Genomic DNA, 10062 nt, shown 5'->3' with positions numbered 1-10062 from the left:
TGTAGAAAGGATACTTTCAGCACATGAGACAGATTTTTCACCGGATGTTTTTAAGTGTGAAGTATTGTTAGGGTTGCGAAAGTTCAACTGAGATAGGAACAGTAGCACACCTGAACTTGGTTAAAATAATTGTTTAATTCAAAAGTTAATAAATGGCAAATACATTTTTCGTATATACGGGTTCACTGCACCACCCCGCAGGGTGGAACAGAGAAGACACTTGTTCCTGACAAAGATAGTATATTATACTCGTGACAGAGATTAGTTCCCACTTCCGAGCCGGCCTGTCAGAGTAGAGACTGGGCGTGGTTTAGACTCACCCAGCCTATCGTTGGTGTTGGCACATAAGCTGGTCCCAGCCCCTTTGCGCTCTCTGGTGTCCTTTCGCTGTTGCTGTGTAGATTACGCTCCTTCACCCCAGAGACTGGGGTCAGACATTTTTATAACATTGTCTGAGATATCTGCACCTGTATACAATGTCCACTGTTCTCGCTCAAGGCTAACTACAGCTTCCCAGCACTCTTATCTGAGCTAACTGTTACTTCCAGCACACACACACAGACACCCAGGCGCCCAGGCCAACAGTTTGTCAATATCCAATCACATTTAATACAGTTGCTAATCACGTTTGTTATAGTATTCAATCACATATAATACAGTTGCTAATATTCAATCACGTGTGTTATAGTATAACTCAGAACCTCACATATGTTCTTCGTGTGTATAGCTTATCTGTTATTGTCCATTGTACACCACAGTCAGCAGTCTCATGATTCACCCCCTCCTGTGTCTCTCTAAGATTAGCACAGTCTCGGTCACACAGTACAGCTTCACACTACTGATACATTTGTTGCATACACACACATATTTCATACACACACATATTTCATACACACACATATTTCAGGCTGTGGCCTTGTGGTTAGACAGAGCACTGGTAAGAGTAGAGACTAATGGAAAATACAGGTTCACATGAGTCAGTAATTCAAACTTTAATGCATAAGAAGCCCTACTAGCTTATAGTTAGTTAAGCATGTCAAAAAACCTTATAAAACCCCACAGTATATGGATGGCGTTTCCACTCACTACAAAATAAGGTGCTGAGTGAATGGCAGTGGGAGACGATGGATTTTGGCCAACATGCGTTCTCATCGATTAAACATTTTATCTCAATAAGGTTTTCTGTACCCAAAACTAGAATCTGTTACGAACAGTGTCTATGTTTTGTAGATTTTACCCTTTACCTAAGTTAAAAGAAATTGAATTGTTTAGGAGTGCAAGGGCGAATTGAGTTATTGCACACGCCCTTTTAAAGAAGGCGTTCCATAACGTAAATATGCAAAAACATGCCTGAACGCGCCAATAGGATCTCACCCCTCCTTGCTTGTTCTGCCTACTTTGACTGATTTGTTCCCATTTCAAACGACACAGGCTGTGGTCGATCTTGCGTTAGTAAGAAAAATATTTGCTTTCAGTCTGTCTATTTATAGTATAGCTACCTCGCGGAGTGAACAACCATCACTGTACACATAGATCGCAGTTATTTAACGTTATTACAGACAGATCTGGCATTTCTCCATCTGGAAATTACAACTGCAAGTATTTTCATTTATGTCCAAGAGCTAGCTAGCTACTGTAACTGGCTAGCTAGCTAACTTTAGCAGGCTCTAGTCTAGATCAATTCGCCAGCTGCAGAGCAGCACTCACTAACAAGACCGGTAAGTCACTTGCTTTAATCATCTCTGAAGTTGTTTGGCATGCGATCACACTAGCTCCATATATTTATCTAAAGTATTTGATGAAATAGGTTGTTTCTTTAACTAGTTTAGCAAGGTTATAGTCTGTAGGCTAGTATTTAGTTAACGTACACCTTTAGGAAATGCCCGCAATGCAGCTGTGGTGGTGCCACTTTTGTTACGCTATCTACCTGCTTTAAAGAGTGGAAAATACTCGAGCCTTTATCCATAGCTGTTGATCTCAGTTCCGTGAAAAAGTGATGTTGACTTAAATGGATCAACCAGGTAAGTTAATTAAAGGTAAAATGTTCTGTACACTCACTAGATATTTTTATTTAACTAGGCAAGTCACTTAAGAACAAACTATTATTTACAATGAAGGCCTACCCTGGCCAAATCCGGATGACGCTGGGCCAATTGTGCGACGCCTTATGGGACTCTCAATCACAGCCGGATGTGATACATCCTGGTTTCGAACCAGGGACTGCAGTGCCTTAGACCACTGCGCCACTTGGGAGGTACGTGTGTGGTTCATTGGCAGATTTTCAAAAGAAACTAGACAAAGATAGTATCAGCAATTCTCAATCAGATGAGACAAGCCTAGTCTCATTCATTTACAGATCTTACTTAGATCGAGAATTATTTGCATATCTGTTATTGCTCATGGTGTAACTGTGCTGTTTTTAAACACACAGCAAGCCGAATGCTGCTACAATTGCTGTGGGTGCCGGATAGACAACGGTGGTAAATCTCATTCAAATTGAATTTAATTCATAAAATGCTTCCACTTCATTTACTGTGTGGATATCTTAAGTTATGCATACTTAATGTCAATATTCCATTACCCTAGGTCTTCCATTCCCAAACTTGAAGCCATCTGACCCTAGCAGGAAGGACCAGAGAAAGGTGACTAAAATTGGACCATTAACTGGCTTAGTCTACACTTTGGAGGAACAACAGATTTGCAATGCATTTATCAGCAACGGTTTGGGGGGGGGGGGGGTGACCAAGAACCTGATGGTCACTGACAGAGCTCTAGAGTTCCTCTGTGGAGATGGTTGTCCTTCTGGAAGGTTCTCCAATCTCTACAGCACTCCACCAATCAGGCCTTTATGGTAGAGTGGCCAGATGGAAGCGTCATGTCTGGAGGAAACCTGGCATCATCCCTTCGGTGAAGCGTGGGGGTGGCAGCATCATGCTGTGGGGATGTTTTTCAGCGGTAGGGACTGGGAGACTAGTCAGGATCGACGGAAAGATGAATGGAGTAAAGTACTGCGAGATCCTTGATAAACCTTCTCCAGAGCGCTCTGGACCTCAGACTGGGACAAAGCTTCACCTTCCAACAGGACAACGTCCCTAAAAACACATCGAAGACAATGCAGGAGTGGCTTCGGGACAAGTCTCTGAATATCCTTGAGTGGCCCTGCCAGAGCCTGGACTTGAACATCTCTGGAGAGACCTGATAATGGCTGTGCAGCGACGCTCCCCATCCAACCTGACAGCGCTTGAGGATCTACAGAGAAGAATTTGAAAAACTTCCCAAATACAGGTGTGCTAAGCTTGTAGCGTCATACCTAAGAAGAGTCGAGGCTGTAATCACTGCCAAAGGTGCTTCAACAAAGTACTGAGTAAAGGGTCTTAATAATTATGTAAATGGTATATTTCAGTGTTATTTTTTGTAAATTTGCACAAATTTCTGAACCTGTTTTTCCTTTGTCATCATGGGGGGGAAACAAACTATTTCATCCATTTTAGAATAAGGTTGTAATGTAACAATGTGGAAAAAGTCAAGTGGTCTGAATGCACTGTACATTGCTGTATATATATTATTGTTCATTGCTACTTTGTGTAAATGTTGCACCAATACCAACATTTCATTCTATAAACCAATTGCTATAGTTGGTGTGTGATTTAAGTTTGTTGTACAAAGGATTGTGCTCCAACACTAATGAAATCAAAGCCATCTTTATGATAAAGTAAACCTCAATGTAAAGCAATCTTTTTTTACATTGCCATTTGAATGCATATAAAGACAAATGCAACGTCCTCCAGTGATTTCTGAACTTTTAATTTTGAAAAGCAATATCCCAACTATAACTACAGTACACACACTAAAAGGGTAAAAAAAAAGATACATTTTTAACCAAATACTGCTGGGGGTTTTTAGACAACTTTTTAGGCATTCAAGGAATCCACATCATTAGTCTCCCCCTCGCTTGAGGAACAAAAGAGGAAAGCCACACCCCCCACGTGCTATGCCATGACTTACCGTGACCACCTATTGAGATGTGCTTTTTGTTAAGTAAATCAGATGTTAAATGAGGTGAAAAGGAGACAAGTAACATTAAGAAAATTAAAAGTAATGCACTTAGTCATATATCAAACTGTTTACACTAAACAGACCTAAAACAACTATCCAGGTTTGTTGCATGAATAAATAGATGTTGATCATGAAGCATGTAACTGCCGACAGAATATTTTAAAGTGGAACATTCCATCTCACAGGATATGGATGCCTTGCTCTGAAGAGGCACTCAGTTAATCAGTGGGTCCCCTCTCCTGTAAAGTTATTTGCTCTGGGCGAATAAACACAAAGAATTGAAGACAAATTATTATTGTATTAAAACTAAATTGTATTAAAACTATCAAAAGTTCTAATATTGTTTTAAGTACAGTGTACCAACTTCTGAGGGAATACAAAGTTCACTGTATTAAAATAAACATATTTGTTTTAAGTACAGTGTAACAAGTATTGTAAATACTCATGTGGTGTCCCTTGGTGGGATTGAACGGAAGAAAAGGTCGGAAAAACGGAAGAAAAGGTCAAATAAGACCACCGAAATCGTGCAATGGCTATACACGATCGGCCGGGCAAGAGTAGGGGTGGAAAGATAAAATTGTATTTTATAAACATTTCATGCAATTCTACATCATTTGACATATTAGCAGAATCGTTTTTAATACCACACAAATTACCTAAAGGACAGGCTAATAATGGACATATTTCTCCAATGCCAAATCAGTGCAACGAAACTATGACTGTTTGCAAATAATTACATCAGAGACGTCATTAGGAATCTGAACATGGTACTTTCAAAAGTTAGGCCTACCTTTCCACCCCAGACAGAGTAGGCCTACAGACACAGACGCGGGAAGTCGGGGTGTACCGTCACCCACAAACTACTTCACGCAGGTATGACTACAGAACCAGAACATTAAGCTTAAACTGTTGGCTACTCTTCTTCCATGGCTTAACCCAACGAGAGGTCACAAGTGTTTCCCCAAAAGCTGTCTGGGTTTAAACATCTTGTGAATAGCTTAATCAATTGATAGTGACAGAATTTGGTTACTTCCCAAGCAAAGTAAATGTTTTGTCTCCTCGTATATAGAAGGTTGGAGTCCAGCCTCTGAATGTCAAAGAAATGAAGCAAAGATATCCCCATATGCATCTTTTACAGCTTGTTTCTAGTGTAAACCATCTCTGATCAAGGCGCTGTTATATATCACTTTATATAATCGGATCCGTTTTATTTTTTTCAAAATATTAAGCTAACAAGGGGTAGGCCCGTGCTTTTTGCCATTTTCTTTAATAAAAAGTAGGCCCTGGGCATACCCTCTCAATTCAAGATTTGAGAATATATTCTGTTGTGTTACAGCCTGAATTCAAAATGTTTTCTCACCCATCTGCACACAATATCCCATAATGACAAAGTGAAAACATGTTTGTAGACACTTTAGCAAATTTGTTGAAAATAAAATACAGAAATATCTAATTTACATATGTATTCACACTACTTAGTCATGTCATGGGCCATCCACTGTGAAGCTATCTGAAGAACAAAAATGAAAAAAATGCCAGAAGATTGAGTGCCAGGAAAGGGAGGGGGTTCGTCAACTGCCCGTAATTGATTTAGACTTGTCTGATATTGTTATTTTGGAGTATCAGGTTGATTGAGGTTTATACACTGCTAAATTTATAGTAATTTAGGCTAAGAATGCATTGAGATACTGATCTGTAATTATAACCCTGATGAGAAATGTAATACTAGAATTATGAGATTAATATATTGTATGGTAATATAAATGTACATTCTGCCAGTCTTGATGTGTGTTAAGTTGAGGGTTTTAATTTTGAATGATAGAACCAATGTGAATCACTGAGCAATGTCATTCTAGATTTTGGTTGGATAATTAATTATGATTTAGAAGCTGAATGATTTTTTTAAACTGCCTGGTTGATTTGAGTAAGTTTTAGTATGTTAAATCAGAGCAATTAATGTATTATGGATTGATTGTTTTGATTGTTGTTATGCTGATTGTGACATAGATAAAGATGTTGTGTACCGAAAAATGTTGACCAATGACTATTCTCAGCATGCCTTGGTGAAGTGAACTCTGGTCCTGAGAGTGAAACTGATCCCAATCCATTTGATTTATATCCATTGCCAAATTGTAATTTTTGATGATAATACTCAGGAGCTATAGCAGGTTTAGGCTAATGGACATAGAGTCCATTATACATGGTGGAATCATGATGCTTTTCCTGGGTCATGTTCATTAAGCACTAAAAGGAATAAATGTTTTTTATTTTATTTTTTAAAACCTTGTAATTCTGCTTTTAAATTGAGAGAATTCCCAAAATGGGGGAATGTGGTAGCAGGATTATGTTATATTTATGCACCAAATGGTTGTTTCATTTAATAGGGTAAGGTTCTTAGGACTCTCTCCTTTTCTGAGTTAACTGAGAAGAGTCTTTATGGAGCTTGGGCTGGCAACTGACTAAGTGATGGCTTGGTGATAAAAAACCTACAGCTGGCATTCCATAGATCAGATATGGTGAGTGTCACAGAGCTAGAGAGGGCCTGGAGGAACAGAACAAAGGTCTCAGTATTCCTAATTATCCTGGCATTTGGGAGACAGCACCAGAGGCAGATGCCCACAGGAGGAACCCAAAGTGGCTTATGGTGCCCCCAATATGGGGGGGAGTTAAACCAGCTATGACTGAGCAATCTTGGTATCAGGTATCTTTGCAATAATTAATCAATATTGAATAAAGATGATTGTTTAAAGAAATAAAGTCTCTCTCACTTGAATAAAATATTCCACCACAAACACCGACTGCGAGCCAGGCCTAATCTCCCGACCTCACTAATGCTCATGGGTGAATGGAAGCAAGTCCCCGCATCAATGTTCCAACATCTAGTGAAAAGCCATTAAAAAAAAACTTTGTTTCTATTGAACATGCCATACTAATGAAGGCATTTTAATTAATCATATGAAGAGTGCCTTGGTCCTCCTTTCTTGTTGATGACCAATTTACCCCTTTTACCAAAGAGCACCTTCTGTCTACCAAAATGTACTATTGTGTACCTTAGTAGCGCTTCCCTTCCTCCTCTTTCTACTATCTAGTGAAAAGCCTTCCCAGAAGAGTGGAGGCTGTTATAGCGGCAAAGGGGGGACCAACTCCATATTAATGTCCATGATTTTGGAATGAGATGTTCGACGAGCAGGTGTCCGCATTCTTTTGGCCATGTAGTGTAACTTTATGGTGATAACGGTTCGAAACCAAGACTTATACATTTAAAATATGTAATGAGCCTTAATTATGTTTTGCAGTAGAATAATATTGTAAGTAACGTATGCTAAATAATGTATAGACAGACATACTGTATGGTTTCGTAACCAGAATATGGCGCTGTATTCTAATAAACAAAAATAAATATGTAAAATCTAGTCCACAATAGAACCAAATTCTTGTTTTGCATAGATTAAACTATCACATATTTCCTTTTACAAATAGAATGTCACTGTCAATTCCACTGCCAGGGTTCCCCTACTGGCGGCCCGTGGGTCAAATGTGGTCTTATTTGGCCCCCAAAGTTTTCTAAGCTCCCCCCTCCCCCACACATTAGAGAGACATGTGACGGTATAAAAATGGAAGCAAGGTTTGAGTCAAATATTATATTTGCTTGGGCTTCTTGCAGTCAATTTGCAGTCTACAAATTATTTGTGATTGTTTTCTGGCCCCCAGACCATCCGCTCAAGAAAAAAATTGTCCCATGGCTGAATCTAGTTGATGATCCCAGCCTTATGCATTTTATAAATACTGTATGTCCATTACCTGTTTATACAGTTTATTTGACTTATAAGCCAGTAACTATAGTTGAAGTCGGAAGTTTACATACACTTAGGTTGGAGTCATTAAAATTAAATTTTTCAACCACTCCACAAATTTCTTGTTAACAAACTATAGTTTTGGCAAGACGGTTAGGTCATCAACTTTATGCATAATTTTTCCAACAATTGTTTACAGACAGATTATTTCATTTATAATTCACTATATCACAATTCCTGTGGTCAGAAGATTACACTAAGTTGACTGTGTCTTTAAACAGCTTGGAAAATTCCAGAAAATTATGTCATGGCTTTAGAAGCTTCTGATTGGCTAATTGACATAATTTGAGGCAATTGGAGGTGTACCTGTGGATGTATTTCAAGGCCTAACTTCAAAGTGCCTCTTTGCTTGACATCATGAGAAAATCAAAAGAAATCAGCCAAGACCTCAGAAAGAAATTGTAGACCTCCACAAGTCCGGTCCATCCTTGGGAGCAATTTCCAAATGCCTGAAGGTACCACGTTCATCTGTACAAACAATAGTACGCAAGTATAAACACCATGGGACCATGGTAACGAGTTCAGGTAACGAGTTCAAACAGGTGCAGTTAATACAGGTAATGAGTGGAGAACAGGAGGGCTTCTTAAAGAAAAACTTACAGGTCTGTGAGAGCCGGAATTCTTACTGGTTGGTAGGTGATCAAATACTTATGTCATGCAATAAAATGCAAATTAATTACTTAAAAATCATACAATGTGATTTTCTGGATTTTTGTTTTAGATTCCGTCTCTCACAGTTGAAGTGTACCTATGATAAAAATTACAGACCTCTACATGCTTTGTAAGTAGGAAAACCTGCAAAATCGGCAGTGTATCAAATACTTGTTCTCCCCACTGTATATCCACAGTAAAACGAGTCCTATATCGACATAACCTCAAAGGCCGCTCAGCAAGGAAGAAGCCACTGCTTCAAAACCTCCATAAAAAAGCCAGACTACGGTTTGCAACTGCACATGGGGACAAAGATCGTAATTTTTTGAGAAATGTCCTCTGATCTGATGAAACAAGAAAAGAACTGTTTGGCCATAATGACCATTGTTATGTTTGGAAGAAAAAGGGGGATGCTTGCAAGCCGAAGAACACCATCCCAACCATGAAGCACAGCATCATGTTGTGGGGGTGCTTTTCTGCAGGAGGGACTGGTGCACTTCACAAAATAGATGGCATCATGAAGGAGGAACATTATGTGGATGTATTGAAGCAACATCTCAAGACATCAGTCAGGAAGTTAAAGCTTAGTCGCAAATGGGTCTTCCAAATGGACAATGACCCCAACCATACTTCCAAAGTTGTGGCAAAATGGCTTAAGAACAACAAAGTCAAGGTATTGGAGTGGCCATCACAAAGCCCTGACCTCAATCCCATAGAAAATTTGTGAGCAAAACTGAAATGTTGAGCAAGGAGGCCTACAAACCTGACTCAGTTACACCAGCTGTCAGGAGGAATGGGCCAAAATCCACCCAACTTATTGCGGGAAGGCTACCCAAAGCATTTGACCCAAGTTAAACAATTTAAAGGCAATGCTACCAAATACTAATTGAGTGTATGTAAACGTCTGACCCACTGGGAATGTGATGAAAGAAGTAAAAGCTGAAATAAATCATTCCCTCTACTATTATTCTGACATTTCACATTCATAAAATAAAGTGGTGATCCTAACTGACCAAAGACAGGGAATTTTTACTAGGATTAAATGTCAGGAATTGTGAAAAACTGAGTTTAAATATATTTGGCTGAGGTGTATGTAAACTTCCAACTTCAACTGTACATACCCATATGTCCCCAGTCCACCTGGCAGTGCTGCTGCTACAGTTTCAACTGTTCTGCCTATGGCTATGGAACCCTGACCTGTTCACCGGACGTGCTACCTGTCCCAGACCTGCTGTTTTCAACTCTCTAGAGACAGCAAGAGCAGTAGAGATACTCTGAATGATCGGCTAGTAAAACCCAACTGACATTTACTCCTGAGGTGCTGACCTGTTGCACCCTCGACAACCACTGTGATTATTATTATTTGACCCTGCTGGTCATCTATGAACATTTGAACATCTTGGCCATGTTCTGTTATAATCTCCACCTGGCACAGCCAGAAGAGGACTGGCCACCCCTCATAGCCTGGTTCCTCTCTAGGTTTCTTCCTAGGTTCTGGCCA

Source organism: Salvelinus namaycush, chromosome 36 (assembly GCF_016432855.1).
Source record: "Salvelinus namaycush isolate Seneca chromosome 36, SaNama_1.0, whole genome shotgun sequence".
Taxonomy (NCBI): Eukaryota; Metazoa; Chordata; class Actinopteri; order Salmoniformes; family Salmonidae; genus Salvelinus; species Salvelinus namaycush.
This window is presented reverse-complemented; position numbering follows the sequence as displayed.